Consider the following 16,270-nt stretch of genomic DNA (forward strand, 5'->3'; position numbering starts at 1 on the left):
TTTCAGAATTTTTGGCTGTTTTGCTTTTGTCATCAAATACTACAAAACTGTACAGATGGGAAGACATCACACAGACCAAAAACCAAAACCACTAGAAATTACATACATCTACAACAAAATATACTAGCCCCCTATAGCCTCAATTGTATACTAGGGCTTTTTTTTAAAGCACATGCGGCTAAACTCAGCTCTGACAAGCAGTTGAGTTAAATGGACTTATGCAACCTATACGAGGGCTGAATCTGGCCGATGATGTCCAAGTTTTTACAATGCTTCCAAGTCACACATATGACAACACGATTCTCTAGATAAGCGTGTGCGCACACACTCCCCACCAATGTGGTCTGTTCTCCTCTAAAGAGGTAACAATTACCTTTTTTCACCACCTCTGGGTGTCCGTCTGGATGATACTCTGGCTCATTCTCATGTAGGGAGATGGCAACCTCATCAGCACCTGACCAAAGGAAAGAGTCATTACCTGTACAAATAACTTTAAGGAGACTTTGGAAAGATGAGTTTAGAATGCAATGATCTCAATCATTCATTTGTTAATTAAGTACATAAGATGTGTGCTTGTGCAACCACAGTAAACTATACCAAATAAAACAAAACAGACATCATGTAAAGGTTACTTTACAGAAGAGATCTCTGTTGATACCATATTTACTGTCAGGGTGCCAGGTACCCCGATTCTTTGGAATCTGCCCCTGGACACACAATGCATGGGCAACATTAATTCTGGCATTTCCTAACTTTGAAGTGCTTAACATTACCACCTTACCATTATTTTAACAATTGTTGTGTATATAATTGAATATAGCTCGTCTCAGAAATATGGATCTCTTTTTATACCGCTAGTGATTCTGCTTATTGGACACTCATGAATATTTGCTAGCCTAACTTACCCTAGCTAATGGCAGACAAGTTGTAGTATATTTTACACACTGTGGTGACCACTTTAAACGGTTGTCCTATTAGCTCTATACTTAGCCCCTGACAACTCTTGAAATGACTGAAGCTTGTGATCAATAAAACCCCAATGTATGTGTCTTAAAAAATATTTGTTAAAGTTAATCAACCCCAGCACTTCCTGGTCCCAGAAAGCTGCAACTAGTACCAGGCTGATGATAGTTAGAAAATGGAGGAACTGTCTGAAGCATGTTTCTTCAGATGCAAGTAATGGAAATTTCCAGAGGCAGGTATAAATCAGTATGGAGATAACGAGGCTAGTTCAATCAGGGAGGGTGAGGTGCTCTGCTAGCAGTTGAGGTGTGAACACCCAGGGAGGAGAAACTGCTTCTGTAGTTGGATAGCCATTCACAGTCTTTGTTTAATCCTGATCTGATGGTGTCAAATTTGCAAATGAACTGGAGCTCAGCAGTTTCTCTTTGGAGTCTGGTCCTGAAGTTTTTTTTGCTGTAAGATGGCTACCTTTACATCTGCTATTGTGTGGCCAGGGAGGTTGAAGTGTTCTCCTACAGGTTTTTGTATATTGCCATTCCTGATATCTGATTTGTGTCCATTTATCCTCTTGCGTAGTGACTGTCCAGTTTGGCCAATGTACATAGCAGAGGGGCACTGCTGGCACATGATGGCATATATAACATTGGTGGACGTGCAGGTGAATGAGCCGGTGATGTTGTAGCTGATCTGGTTAGGTCCTGTGATGGTGTTGCTGGTGTAGATATGTGGGCAGAGTTGGCATCGAGGTTTGTTGCATGGGTTGGTTCCTGAGTTAGAGTTGTTATGGTGCGGTGCGTGGTTGCTGGTGAGAATATGCTTAAGGTTGGCTGGTTGTCTGTGGGCGAGGACTGGCCTGCCTCCCAAGGTCTGTGAAAGTGAGGGATCATTGTCCAGGATGGGTTGTAGATCACTGATGATCACTTCAACCTCCCTGGCCACACAATAGCAGATGTAAAGGTAGCCATCTTACAGCAAAAAAACTTCAGGACCAGACTCCAAAGAGAAACTGCTGAGCTCCAGTTCATTTGCAAATTTGACATCATCAGATCAGGATTAAACAAAGACTGTGAATGGCTATCCAACTACAGAAGCAGTTTCTCCTCCCTGGGTGTTCACACCTCAACTGCTAGCAGAGCACTTCACCCTCCCTGATTGAACTAACCTCGTTATCTCCATACTGATTTATACCTGCCTCTGGAAATTTCCATTACTTGCATCTGAAGAAGTGAGGTTCTTACCCATGCTCCCAATACTTCTGTTAGTCTTAAAGGTGCCACAGGACCCTCTGTTGCTTTTTACAGATTCAGACTAACACGGCTACCCCTCTGATACTTGTCTGAAGCATAACACTTTAAGAGCTGCTCCTCTCTCCCTGTCTACAATCCAGAAGGACACCAAGAGCTGTTTGGAAGGACATATGTATAAACTCTAAAAGATGTCAATTTCTCCATGGTGGATGCTGAACTATCAGCCATCTATACCCAGAATGTGAATTTTCTTTGTTGTGATGGCCAGCAACGGAAAGAACAGACACACTCCAACATTTTACACTCTCATGTCTCAAACAAAGCATTGTAAGAAGTTATACACAGCACTCTAATGTTCTTTAAAAAATAGCCTCCCCTTCATCCTAAGGTCATTTTTGATTTCAAAACATAGGCATTGGAAATCTATATTCATAACATATAAGGAGACTCTGAAATTTGAGGAGACAGATCTTGGGCCAAATTCTCAGCTGCTGTGAATGGCAGAGCTTCAGAAACTATACTGATTTACACCAGCTGAGGATCTGGCGCCTCATCTGAATCAAACGTAATAATGCATGTTTTGAAAACATACTGTATAAATAAATGCATTAAGGTTAGAAACAGGATCATGATTAAGGCTATGTTTTAGTCTCGGGTATTTTTAGTAAAAGTCATGGACAGGTCACGGGCAATAAACAAAAAGTCACGGCCCCATGACCTGTTCATGACTTTTACTAAAAATACTCGTGACTAAATCTTACCTACTGGGAGGGGGGACGCTCCTGAAGACTGCTGGGGAGTGGGGGAGAGAGAACAGGGCGACGCTGTTGCTGGGGGGATGCCCAGGACCCCGCTGCCACTAGTCCCAGACTGCTGCTCCAGGGCAGCACCAGGGACCATGCCTAGTGCTGCCGGAGCAACGGCCAGTGCGGCTGGCTCCTGGGCTTCCCCAGCTGATGGGGTGGTCCTGGGATCAGCTGCACCAGCACTGCAAAATTCACAGAGGTCACGGAAACCGTGACTTCCATGAATGATTTGCAGCCTTATAATAACATTCTAGTATAGCATTTCCTTCTTAAACTACCCCATACTTGGCTTTTGCTCCTTTAATGGAGCACCGTGTTCAGCAATTTGTTTCTGCAACATTTTTTTTTCCTTCTCTAGCTGCTTACAGGATTTCATCCACGTCTTCATTTTACTGTGAGCAAATCCATTTTGCTTCTTCTGTTGAACTGTAGACTTCAGATTGTCCAACTATAAAATAAAAAATTGTTTTTAGTTGCTAATAGGAAACTTCATTCTTCTGTATAAGCATTATACTATCACAAATGGCATCTCACCTGTCATTAAAAGTTCAGTGCAACTAAAAAACCAGACAAAAGTTATAATATGCATTTGTATAGTAGATTCACTTAGTAATATACAATTGAATTATAGCAGCTTCTAATTCCAACAGAGAAACATTAAAGTCATGTTTATTGGAAAGCTACATGTGTGTAGATTTCCTTGATAGAGAAATAATAATCTAAATAGAATATTCAAAATAACCCAATGACAAAACCCAGCTGAAAAGCATGTGGTCCAGGCATGTTTGTCCACCCTATGTGCATTGGAATGCCAAAAGAAATGGATGGTGGATATCTGGCAGCCTTATAAAACACACTTCAGGAGAACGTAAATATCAAGCACAGTGCTCCATTAGCTGGGCATGGAGTGAGCACTGTAACTCAGTGCCTGCTTGCCACAATACGGGCTCCACACTGTGCTACATGATTGCTTTTTCATGTGTTTATTTCTGAAGCGAGAGCACAGAACTACAGTCCGTCATTCACCACAAATGGAAGTAGAAAAAGACTGCAGGCTAGAAAATGCAGAGGGAATTGATAAGAAAAAATTCACCTGGATGGACAGGTTTAAAAACTAAAAACGCCTATCTAAATTATTAGCAAAAATAGTGCTGTCATAAGAAGAATCACTTAATTAATAATTTAGATGGAAATTCTGCATACATCAGAACTGATATGCTCTCACAAGTTGAGTGTGACATAATGAGGTAGTAGAAGCAGTTTCAAGACAATAGGGGCACGTCTACAGTGGGAAGTTTCACAAGGTATTAATTAATGTGTTCATTAACATGATGTTACAACATGCAGTGTAGACACTGCACTGTTATGTTTAATATCACATCAGTCAGTTATGGTTAACCTTAGGGGCAGAGTGAAAAGACATGTTTAAACACGGTCTAATTTGGAAGTACAGACCCTGGCAAGTAAGGTATTGTTTCCTTTGCACCATAAGTGGAGGCATGGCGATGTCTCTCTCTGGTAGGACTACTGCTGCACTTAGGTTCCCCAAACTTTCAAATTTTCCTTACATTTTAGTTTAACATCTACTTTTAACCGGAAATGATGATCTCAAAGGAGGAAAGCATGAGAAACTAGATAGTTTATTATTATTGAGGTTTTTTTCAAGACACTGGCTTCCAGTGCTGAGAGAGTCATGTGGGTTTGGGATTTGTTTTTTGTGTGGTTGTGTACATGGGGTACTTCCCCCGATTGTTTACAGAAGTGAGGTAGCACGCTAATCACCCTGCTCTGGGCATCGCTCAACTAAGTAGGGGTACTGAGACAAATGCTGATTGTTGGAATAGCTTGCTAGATGGCCCCAGGTGCCTGAAAGGGTGTCTGTCTACACCTTTCCGAAGAGAATTAGTACCACTTGGGGCTTTTTACTCAGTAAAGCGGGAGCCATTTTGAACATGGGAAGGGATTTCTCCTTGATGCCTCTGTAATCCCCTGATGGTGCAGCTACATAAGGAATGGAATTCTTATGTGCCTCTGTTCTGGGCACACACTGTCTAAAGTGCTCTTTAATCCTTCAACGCTGAGCAAGCCTATGGAGAGGGGGAGGAGACTCCAAACTCCTTTCCCTGGTAAAGCCTGGGTCCTTGACCTGATAAACGGACAGGGACAATTCCCACTCCATTGTGACCTCAAATTTGGGCCCCCTTCCCTGGTTGAAAGAGGATCCCAGGTTGAAAAGCAGAGATGAACAATTTACATTACCCTGCCACCTGAGACAGGGCTTCACAGAAGTAACACGTGTCTCTGCACACCCAGATATACTCCAGGGTGGGAGGGGGCAGTGAGTCTGATACAGAGCACTCCAGGAGACCCGCATATCGGAGAAAACCCCAGCAAACACATCCTAAGAGTGGGAAGGCAAGAGAAAAGATTTAAAGCCTGATGTTTATACGACCTGCTCATTAATTATACATATTACTTCCTTACAAAGGGGACAATTCCGTTTGTCTTTTTGGGACCCAGAGCATATGGAGTTTCCAAGTGTTATTCCTGAGCAGACTATGTGGGGTTCTCATCTCCTTGAGAATCCTCATGCTCCTGATCAAGCCTTCTCACAATGGAGTCAGGGCTTCAAATGGGTGTGTTTACGTGCGCATGCAGGGCACTAGTGCGCTGGTCCAACAAAGCCCCATCCCCTCACACAGCAAGGGTTGGTGGCTTGTAGCAGCAAGACGTAGGTTACCCTCTAAGACCCCTAAAAAGCTGCCCACTGAACTACTTGGACTTAGCTTGATCTTGCAGGGCTTTTCTACCACTGCACTAGTGGTCAAAGGGAGTTACTGAGAAGTGCTGGGTTTGCGGATCCAGAGAACTTACTTGAGGAGAGAGAAAGAGGTGCAAGAAGTTGAAATGAAATCAATATTGCATAAAAATGAACAAAAATTAATGATAAAACAAAGTTGTTGGGAGAAACTGAACCGCCAACTTGTTCTGCTGGTGGACACAATTTCTGGTGGCCTGAGGTGAAGGATGGAGCTTAGTCCTGGAGCCTTCAGCAACAACACTGGTCCACCTCCCAGTTCTACAGGTGAGAGGAATCACCTCTTTGTTCCGAATGAGGAGAAAAGCTGGGCCACAGAACAGCCAAACGTGCACATTTTATCATGTTTTCAGGTGTCCCGCTAAAGACCTCCTGTATCTTTGATAGCCAGAAGTTTATAAGATAACAGATTTAATGAGATTTCCATGCTACTAATGGAGAAGTTATAGCACATGTTATATTAGAATAGAGACTAGATATTAAAAAGGACACAAATAAATATTTTGGCTCTTAAAAGCTTAAGTATAAAATGCCTTATTAAACTATATGAAAAACTTATGCTTGTTTCTAGTAAGTCTACTTTTTCTTCTTCTAAAGCCTTGTTCAGATTCTTAAGGGTTCCATTTTCAAGTTGTAGCTCCTGGACTGAATCCTGGAGCAATTTATTGTCGCTTTTTAAATGCTGAAGCTCGGCTTGTAGTGCTTCCAATTCTAGTTTCTGAGACAAACTCTTATCTATAGTAATAAAAAAAATTAAGTGGTTAATTTGTGAAAGCAAACTATGTCAAATATGCAATATTAGCTTTTATGGGTAACACTATAAAATGGCAATATTGACAATTTTCAATTTTTCACCTAGCAATAAATTTTCTTAGTATTTCAGAATATAATTACGTATGTGTTCTAAAACTGCCTTTATTCCCAAACCATGAAATTGTATAGCTGAGACAATTTTAGCATTGCCAGAATTCAGTTTTGCTGAAAGAACATACTGCTAGTCAAACCGCTCTATGCTTCACAATTGTAACTCTGTTTCTTCAGCCCATCTTCACTGAGGTCTGATGGCTTGTACTCTGAAACTCATGGTTGACAGGTAACAGTATCAATGGCTAGATAAAGAATTTTGGTGCCCTATTTGTCCATTTTCCTATCTTCAAAATCCAGAATATATAAAAATGATCAAGGTGTTTGATGGACTGATGTATGGAGTAAAATTAAGAGACACAGACAATACAAGAGATTTCCCGTATTGCAAAGAGAATTCTATTGAATAACACCAACTTACCATATAAAACAAGACTACGCATTCCCTTCCTACAGGACAAGGAAAATTCAATGTCTCCAAGACCCAGAACTTGGTGAGAAAGAGGGGCACAGAGAGGGGAAGGGAAATGATCGCAATCAACAGTTATTTGAAATATGTCAACACATAGGATGGAGAAGGATTATTTAGGGTGGTGATTCAAAGGGGAGTGTAGCGGGGCGGTTGCCCGCTCTAGCCCTGAAGGGGTTGGAACAACCCTGCAGAGGGCTGTGGCTGGGGAAAGCAGCAAGCCTGGGTTGATTGGGGAGGCAACTACAGCTGGGCCACGCCCCCATCAGGCCACAGCTGGCCCTTATAAAAGGGCTGTGAGCCAAACACTCAGTCAATCTTCCTCTAGCTCTGAAGGGAGAGGGACCTAGCTGCTGGGGATCTAAGGGTACTGGAGTGAAGCAGGGCTAGGGAAAGGCCAGAGGAGCTGGGGAGCTCCAGGCTGGCAACTCCCCAGGCTGCAGGGCCTTGTCCAAGGCCCAGAGAGGTACTGAGTTGTAGGGAAAGGCAGCAGGTCCAAAGTCCCCTGCCAATGATGAGTGGCCATTACAGACTGCAGTCGGCCCCAGTGAAACAGGGCTAGATGGTGACTGGCAGTAGCCACTGAGGCAAGGTGGAGGATAGGGGGTGGGGATTCCCCTGGGTGGGAATCCCCAGATAGTGGGTTACTGCTGCGGGCAGGACCCTGACAGGGGAGGACACCAGGGTCCGGGAGGGACACGGGGGCTAATGTCGAGCAGGATGGTGACCATCAGAGGGTGCTCTGGCTAGAAATGAGCTAAGTCCCTGGATGACCAGAAGGAGGCGCCGCAGGGGTGAGTCCCACACCGTTACAAGGGGGAAAAGGTATAACTAGAGAGGATAATCAGAGACTTCTTAGAGAGGAAGAACCGTCCGGGGGTTAAGGGTGACAGCCTAGGACTCTGGGCACCCACATTCAGTTATGTTTCAATTAGGACAAGTTATTGTTGGTTGCAGTGAAGAGCTACAGCACAAACATCTTCTGACTTATTTTTTTGTTCATAATTAGTCCCTCCAGAAAACTGAGATAATGCTCCCATTTGACACCTTAAGAACCACAGATAAAAGATAGCGAAAGCAAGAAAATGGACTTCGAAGGCATTACATTTTATTAGCTAGCCGAAAGTGCTGCCACTTGCCAAGAATAAGATCAAAACGCAAAGCAGTTATTTGGATGGCCTCGTGGATTGGAGAGTGCAGAAATACTGATTAAAATGGGAGCAGGACTAGGTCCATAAATTTAATTTTGAAATCTCATTAAGTGAGGTTAGACTTCTACAGCGATAAGTGGGAGCAGTCTCCTTCTTTACAATGGCTATTTAGCAGAATGACCTGTTCTCTTAAACCTCAGTCTGCAAAATGCATTTTCCCAACCAGATAGACAAATGTAGGGAAAAGTCAAATTAGGGCTCGGCGGGTAACATTTCATCACGTTTTAGCTTGATGGAGTCCATATACAAGCTAAAGGATAATAGTTTGAGGTATATTGGTTTGCTTGGGATTTTAAAACACAGGAGCACATTGTAGTATTTAATTTGCTGACCATATAGTTTTGTTTGGGACGTATTTATTCCTCATTTTAAATCGCTTTAAAACCATATAATTTTATGAGTTAGTATATTTGTATAAAGAAGTTCCATCTCAGTTTGGAAAGAGAATTGCGTGTATTAGCTGAAAGTTAATTTAACTATATCACACAGTGGGAACTTTTTATTTCTTGGGGATGCTTCAAATCACCATTTATAATAAAGTTTACAGATCCCCCACACTGAAGTAATACTTTGTAACGGGATTTAAATAGGTAGAAATGTGTCACTCACTTTTCATCTCTTCAGAATTCTTCTGGGTCTCCTTCAGAAGGTGTTGGGTTATTTTTAGTGCTTCTTCCAGCTGATGGATTTTTTCTGATTTTTCATCAGACTGGCGGCACAGGTGGTTTTTTTCCTTCTTCATTTCCTACAACAAAACATTAGTTACAAAACAGTCAATTAAGTCAATAAACTGAGAGTAGTGTGATGTGGCATACTACCCCTCTGAGTCCCATGAAGACTCTGGAAAGTTGGGCCTTGGTTTCTAAGCACTTACATGACTTAGGAACACAAACTGCACTCTTGGCAATCCTCAGAGGGCAGACAATCCTTTTGGGACATCTCCCAGCTGGCACAGATCACAGCAGTACTTAGCTGGCTCAGGATATGGAACCAGGGAGCTGCAACCAGTTCTCTGTTGCCTGCCCATAGCAGATCTTGACACAGGATGGAATCCAGCCCACAAAAACAGAGTCAGTGAAGTTAAGTGACTTGCCCAAAGCCACAGAGGGGAGTCAATTTCACTGCCAGGATCAGAACACAGGAGAAGTTTCCAGTTCCAGCTCCTGTTCTCAGACCACCCATCTCTGTGTGGATGATTCAAATATATGAAGTTGCTCTTGTTAGCAAGATAGCATTAGATGCAAAGTATTATTACTCAGTAATACCTGGGGGTTCGGGATAGAAAATTTTCTAAGCATCTTTTTTCCAAATAAGTTAAGAAAAGTTAAAATACCCCATACAACTATGTCCTACCTGGGAACTTAAAATAAAAGTTATTTCTAAGAAACTAACTCCTTCCACCCAAACTCCTGCATTGCTGGGTAACAGATGGCATGGCACTGGTGGGACTCTCTTGGAAGCAAGCCATCATTTATTCATCTACTTACTACTAGCAGATGGGCACCAGTGCACAGAAGCCAAATTCAAGAAAAGGGAGGGTCTGGATGGAAAACAACTTAAATCCTTGCTGGCACAGCACGTCTGTATTTTCAGCTATTTAAACAAGTCACCCAAAGAACATGAATAAAACCGTTGCTGCTTCTAGTTATTTTCCTTTTGTTTCACAACCTCCTAGTCCAAAATATCCAACTGTTATACCGAAACACACACACACACACACACACACACACACACACACACACACTCTATCATCAATCATTCTAAAATACACAGTTGTCAAGAGACAAAATTTTTAGACAGTGCTGATGGATGACAAATGTCTCAAAGCTGCATGAATTCTGAGCTTCCTGTGTTCAAAATACCAATGAAATTCAAGGGGTTTAAATGGCTGAAAGGCCCGCCCCTCTTGCTGTGACTCAGCACAAGTGGCTCTGATTAAGAAGCATTCAACAAAAATCTGGAACCAACAACCTAACATAGCTGCAAAAAAATCCCATGCTCTGATGCTGGACTTTCACAAAACCATTTACAAGACATGCATTCTCCCACCTTAACGTACATCCCATCCCATCCTTTGCAATTACAATTTGGCCTCAATCACATAGGCCATCATTAACTCTTGCTTGAATAATCAAAATCCAATGTATTTAGACTCAAATGCATCTGCCCTGAAAAATCTGCAACAGTTACAGAACACAGCAGCACACCCCCTCGGTAATACAGGTTCACTTGAGTACATCAGTCCTATGTTTCACTCACTCCGCTGATTCCCCAACAGAACACTCAATCAAATCTCAGTCTTTATTTTCGAAGTTATAAAGACCATGGGCCCAAAATACCATCTTACTCTCTCCGACTTCAGTAGCTGTGTTCCTCAGGAACAACTGTCTACACATCAGAAGTAAAACTAGCATATGCAGGAGACAGGGCTTTTTCAGGAGCTGGCCCAATACTATGAAATTCACTCCTGCAAAAACTTAGAATGACAACTAACATCACCATTTTTCATATTTATACTCCCGCCACCCCCCCCACACACACACACACACCCTTTACCCTCTGGGACAATGGCTTTCAACCTCTTTTCCATTTGCGGACCCTAGAAAATTTCAAATGGAGGCGCAGACCTCTTTGGAAATCTTAGACATAGTCTGTGGATCCCCACAGACCACGGGTTGAAAACCACTGTTCCGTTGTAACGACAACCTTTCGAGGACCCCTTAGACAGTCTGCAAACTCCCAGGGGTCTGTGGACCAGAGGTTGAAAACCACTGCTCTGGGGGATATGGGAGAAATAGAAACCTCAAATAACAGATGCTAGTCACCTTAATTATTCTTAACTCTGGAAAGCATTCCGATACAACAGCAATTGGCACAATATAAGAACTTAAAAAAAAAAACTCTGATCTTGCTTCTATGACTATTCTGACTTCTCTTCCCTTTCATTTTCCTTCTAATTCCAAATTAAAAGGAAAATCTTTTAATCTACAATCAAGGTTTTTTTAAAATCAAAATTTACAGCCAAATCCTTTTAGTGTAAATTGGAATAACTTTATTGATTTCAATGGAGCTATGCTGATATATTCCAGGTCAGGATCTGGCTTCATAGTTAGAATTTTGATGATAATGCTAGTCTATAGTGCTTGAAAAAGTAAAAATGTACAAATCATTTTTGGGATTTTCTCTTGCTTTAAATTGATTGTGTGACCAAAAAAGTACCCATTCCTCCACGAAATCTTGGAATTAGGCAAAACACACTTATACTTAGGAAGCAGCTAATGATTCTAGAATTTCCAAATGAACTCAAACAGATATTTAATATATTTTATTTTTAGGACTAAACAAAGAGTCTTTTGAACCATACGACATAATTAGATTAGACAAATAATTCCATATGAACTGTAACCCTATCTGTAGTATGCTGGTGCAAAATAATTTTTTTAAACCCTGACCATACAACCAATTTTGTGCCTGGGGTCAGTCCACATGAAATCAATTGCAAAAACTACAAGATCAGGGCCTTATTTTGTATCACATCTATAGGTCTTGTGACAGGGTCGGGCCAGAGGGCTACAGGAGAGTGATCCTATTGGGATCCAGGAAGTGGGCGGGCCAAAGCCGGCCAAAGCCCGCCCACTGCTAAAAGATCCCCCCAGCCTTAGCGGGGGATCCACAAGACCTGGAAACCAAGTGATTTTGGGGGACAACTAATGAAATAACAGGGACAGGAGTGCGGTCAAAGGGTCCGAAGGGAACCTGAATGGGACACTGAGCAGAGAACCCCGGACAGCGCCCACTGCTCCTCGAAGGCGTCAAGGGAGTCAGTGGATGCCGCCCAGAGGAACTCTGCCCGGATGCATGAATGGACGGAGGATCAGAAAGAGGCCCCACAGTCACAGGAGACTCCATTGGCCAACCTCCTCTCCCTGGTTTTATAGATGGCCATTTTAGCCAGGGCCAGGAGGAGGTTGACCAGGAGGTCCCATGACTTTGTGGGGCCACGGATAGAGAGTGCATAAATAAGGAGGTGAGGGGAAAAGTGCAGCCAGAAACGCAACAGGATATCTGTGAAGACCCGGAATAGGGGCTGCAGCCTGGCGTACTCCAGGTAAACGTGCGCCAGGGTCTCCCTCACGCCGCAGAAGAGGCAGGTGTCCCGGGACAGGGGTGAACCGCGCCAAGTACATGCCCGTGCTCACGGCCCCATGAAGGAGCTGCCAACTGACATCCCCGGCAGGCCTTGGGAGCAGGGTGGAGTATAGGCTGGCCCACCGGGGCTCCTCGCCCTCTAGAAGTGGCAGGAGGTCCCGCCACTTTGTGTCGGGGTGTGACGCGAGAGTGAGGAAGTGCAGGGTGTGGAGCACGAGCGTGTATAGATGTTTCCTTGGCGCAGTCTGGAAACGAACCGGCTTCAAGTCGTGTAGCCGGCTTACGGTGAAAGGGTGGGGAGGCCGGTTGGGTCCACAGGGCAGGGGCCCGCTACAGGAGAGTGAGAGAAGGCAGATATATTAGCCCCAGATTAAGCAGGTCCCTTTTCCCTGGGTAAGATAACAGGGGCAGTTCCAGAAAAATCAGGAATTTTCTGGAACCAATTAAGGCAGGCAGGCTAATTAGGACACCTGGAGCCAATTAAGAAGCTGCTAGAATCAATTAAGATAGGCAGGCTAATCAGGGCACCTGGTTTAAAAAGGACCTCACTTCAGTCAGTGAAGGGTGCGCAAGGAGCTGAGAGTGAGAGGGCGTGCCGCTGGAAGACTGAGGAGTACAAATGCTATCTGGCATCAGGAGGAAGGTCCTGTAGTGAGGATAAAGAAGGTGTTGGGAGGAGGCTATGGAGAAGTAGCCCAGGGAGTTGTAGCTGTCACACAGGTGTTACATGAAACACTGTAGACAGCTGCGATCCACAGGGCCCTGGGCTGAAACCCAGAGTAGAGGGCAGGCCCAGGTTCCCCCCTTCCCCCTCCCCCCTATTGGATATAAGAGGAGTCAGGGTGACCAGACAGCAAGTGTGAAAAATCGGGACAGGGGGTGGGGAGTAATAGGAGCCTATATAAGAAAAAGACCCAAAAATCGGGACTGTCCCTATAAAATCGGGACATCTGGTCACCCTAAGAGGAGTTGACTTGGACTGTGAGTCCCACCAGAGGGGAAGGTCCCTGGCCTGTCCCCCTGACCCAAGGTGGGTCAGCAGAGACTGCGGGGATTGTTCTCCTTCCTTTTCCCCATGCTGGCCAGTGATGAGGTTAGTTGAATGAACGGCAGGTTTGAGCCACAAAGGTGTCCAAACTGAGGGCTGCCGTGAATCTCTGAGGTGAGCAAATCCGCCAATAAGCGCAGGGCCCACCAAGGCAGAGGAGGAACATTGTCACAGTCTTAAGATGGTCCAAAAAAGGACAGCCAGATTAAGACAGTATCGAAACACAACTTCTGGTGGAAATACACTATTCTCCAACACACAGCTTGCAGAGTTCCCCTGTGAGTCAGTAAGGCCTAAATGGCACCAGTTCTTACTGATTTCCAGTTTAATTTATTAATTATTCCAGTTGCCCCTCTGATTTCTTTACCTCAAAGTTTCTCCTCAGCTCATTTTCCTTTGACTGGCTTGCCAGTAAAGCCCGTGCTGCTCTGCACATCTTCTGTGTCAGCTCATTGGAGTTGTTTTCCAGATGGTGTTTCTCGGCTATTGCCTATGAGGAAAACACATCACATTTTATTTGTAGTCATATTTAATCTATTTGAAAAAATTAAAAATTCCTGATGTCCCTTTAAATGATGAGCTCCAAAGATATGTTATAAAACAAAGCAAAAAGAATAAGCTATGTTCTGCTTCCTCTTACAGAAAGAGAACTTTGGAGTAACTGTTGACTTCTGCGTTGTATAACTAAGAGCAGAATTTGGCCCTAATCCTTGAAACTCAGCATGATGGCTTTAAAAAAGGACAATTAAAAATAGCCCAGATATCTGAAAAATCCATCCTCCTTTCACTGTCCAGTCCCGGGTTCTAGATTCTGTATCATACCAAAAACAGTACATGTTAAGGTAACACAAATCTTTAACTCAAGACTGGGCAAGGTTATGAAAAATATTTTCAGGCACATTTTCAAGTATATAGTTGTAATGTATAAATATATTCATAATTTAAGCAATATTTATAGTACAGTCTGTTAATCATTGGGAATCCTAACCAGAGCTTTCTTTTAAGTTCAATCATAAGGGCAGCAGATTTAACACTTGCTCTCAATTTTTTTTAACGTAACATATTTTGTCAAAGCAAGCACCTATTAGGTTTAGAAGATGCTTCCCCATTCCCACTCAGTCCTCAACTGCTCATTTGAGAGGTAACATTTAGCTGTTGGACTGATGATCAGCTATCACCAAATATGCCATTGAACAGCCAACAAACAGAAAGGATCAATACCAAACTAGACTCAATTCTGTACAATCCAAATATCAAGAGATTGACAAATTACTCTACCTTTTCCACTTACTATATATTCAAGGAATAGGTTACATGTTCTTAAAAACCAGTATTGGTACACCTTAATTCCCCGTATTTATGGACCAACAAAGACATTCAGCTTGCACCTCTGTCTCCAGAACTACATTCTTCGGGGGTAAGGGAAATTAGTGTAGTGCTATGCTCAATCTTAAATATATCACCTGACTTTATATCACTATCTAAACCAGGAAGTTAACAAGACCATAACTGTAACACCACCAAATTCTAACTGGTTTTCAACCTTTTTAATCTGTTTTATATCTGTCATAAGAGCTCTATAGTACTCCAAATTAAAAAGGAAGTAAATTTATTACCAACATCAAGAGAGAAAAAAATGAGAATGAAATAATTTAGTTCCATTCTAGAAAGGAGTACGCTTTTCTGGATAAAAACCTTTAGACGTCCAAGTTTCAGTATGAATCGAGTGTTTCAAGAGTAAACATGGAAAGAAGAGTATGTGTAGTGGTTAGTATTTTCTCCTCTGTAGAAAATGTTTGATTAATGTGCTCACACAGCTAGGATGACACATAGCTATGCCGGACAGCTATCGTGGACAAATTTAGAACCTCTGTATTAAGTCAGTGTAGACCATGTGTATCAAAAATAAAAAAGCAGTTTTCTATTAGAGAGTGTGGGTAGAAAAGAAGCAGTGCTCAAATCCGAACAAGGCTAAAGGGAACGGTTCCAGGGCATTACCCCCAAACTGCCTTTGGGCCCATCTGCTACCTCAGTTTACCTTCAATCTTGCATCAAACCAGCTATCATATGTGGCGATTTTACAGTAGTGCTCTCTTCCAGTTTGGTTTATTATCATAACACAACACTCAAACATACCCTTACCAGCCTCAATTATTCCTTTCCATTTCTAAGGCCTCAAGTTTTTCCAGGTCTTTATCAGAACATGCCCATCCCTGCAGTCCAGCCCCTCTCCTAGCTGGGATTTCTGCATCCTGCAGGTCCATCAATGGAGGCTTATCCCTGCACAGTTTCCAGTTCCTTGTAAATCTCTTCCCCCAAAAGTCTTCTGCCTTAGAGTTCTGGAAAATTGTCACCTGTCCTCTTCACAGGCTCTCTGCCTGGGAACTAAGGAGAGAGAGAGTGTCTCTCTGAACTTTTGGGGCGTGGGGGGGGGTGTCTCTCTCTTGAATGACTACAGGCTGCCATGCATCTAAACCAGCAGGCCTGGTTTAGATGCATGCTTCTGTCACATGACCCTTGTATTCATTCCCATCATACAGGGAGATGGGCTAAACCTGAGAAAAAGTGCAGCTGTGCCCCAGTCTTTTAATGGACCAGCTCACCCTGTGACAGGAACATATCGCAGCTTGCTCTGACCTGGGATGTATTTAGTTGCACTTAAATATTAGTCATGTCTAGAGCTTTAAACACAAAA

The 16,270-nt window shown here is 43.0% G+C and overlaps 1 protein-coding gene across 5 annotated transcripts in view; it reads right to left on the reverse strand.

The window, feature by feature from the left end:
* Positions 1-14,030, reverse strand: part of LOC135876744 (centromere protein F-like) — a 171,635-nt gene extending 157,605 nt beyond the window's left edge. For 3 of the 5 annotated variants that reach the window (XM_065402077.1, XM_065402079.1, XM_065402074.1), the window contains exon 1: positions 13,943-14,021. The gene's annotated coding sequence lies outside the window, so the exon portion shown is untranslated. Of the gene's footprint in view, positions 1-8,987; positions 9,124-13,942 lie in introns of all 5 variants that reach the window. The other 2 variants (XM_065402078.1, XM_065402075.1) reach the window with 1 other exon arrangement.
* Positions 14,031-16,270: the final 2,240 nt, after the last annotated feature.

The sequence above is a fragment of the Emys orbicularis genome, chromosome 3, assembly GCF_028017835.1.
Source record: "Emys orbicularis isolate rEmyOrb1 chromosome 3, rEmyOrb1.hap1, whole genome shotgun sequence".
Classification (NCBI taxonomy): Eukaryota; Metazoa; Chordata; order Testudines; family Emydidae; genus Emys; species Emys orbicularis.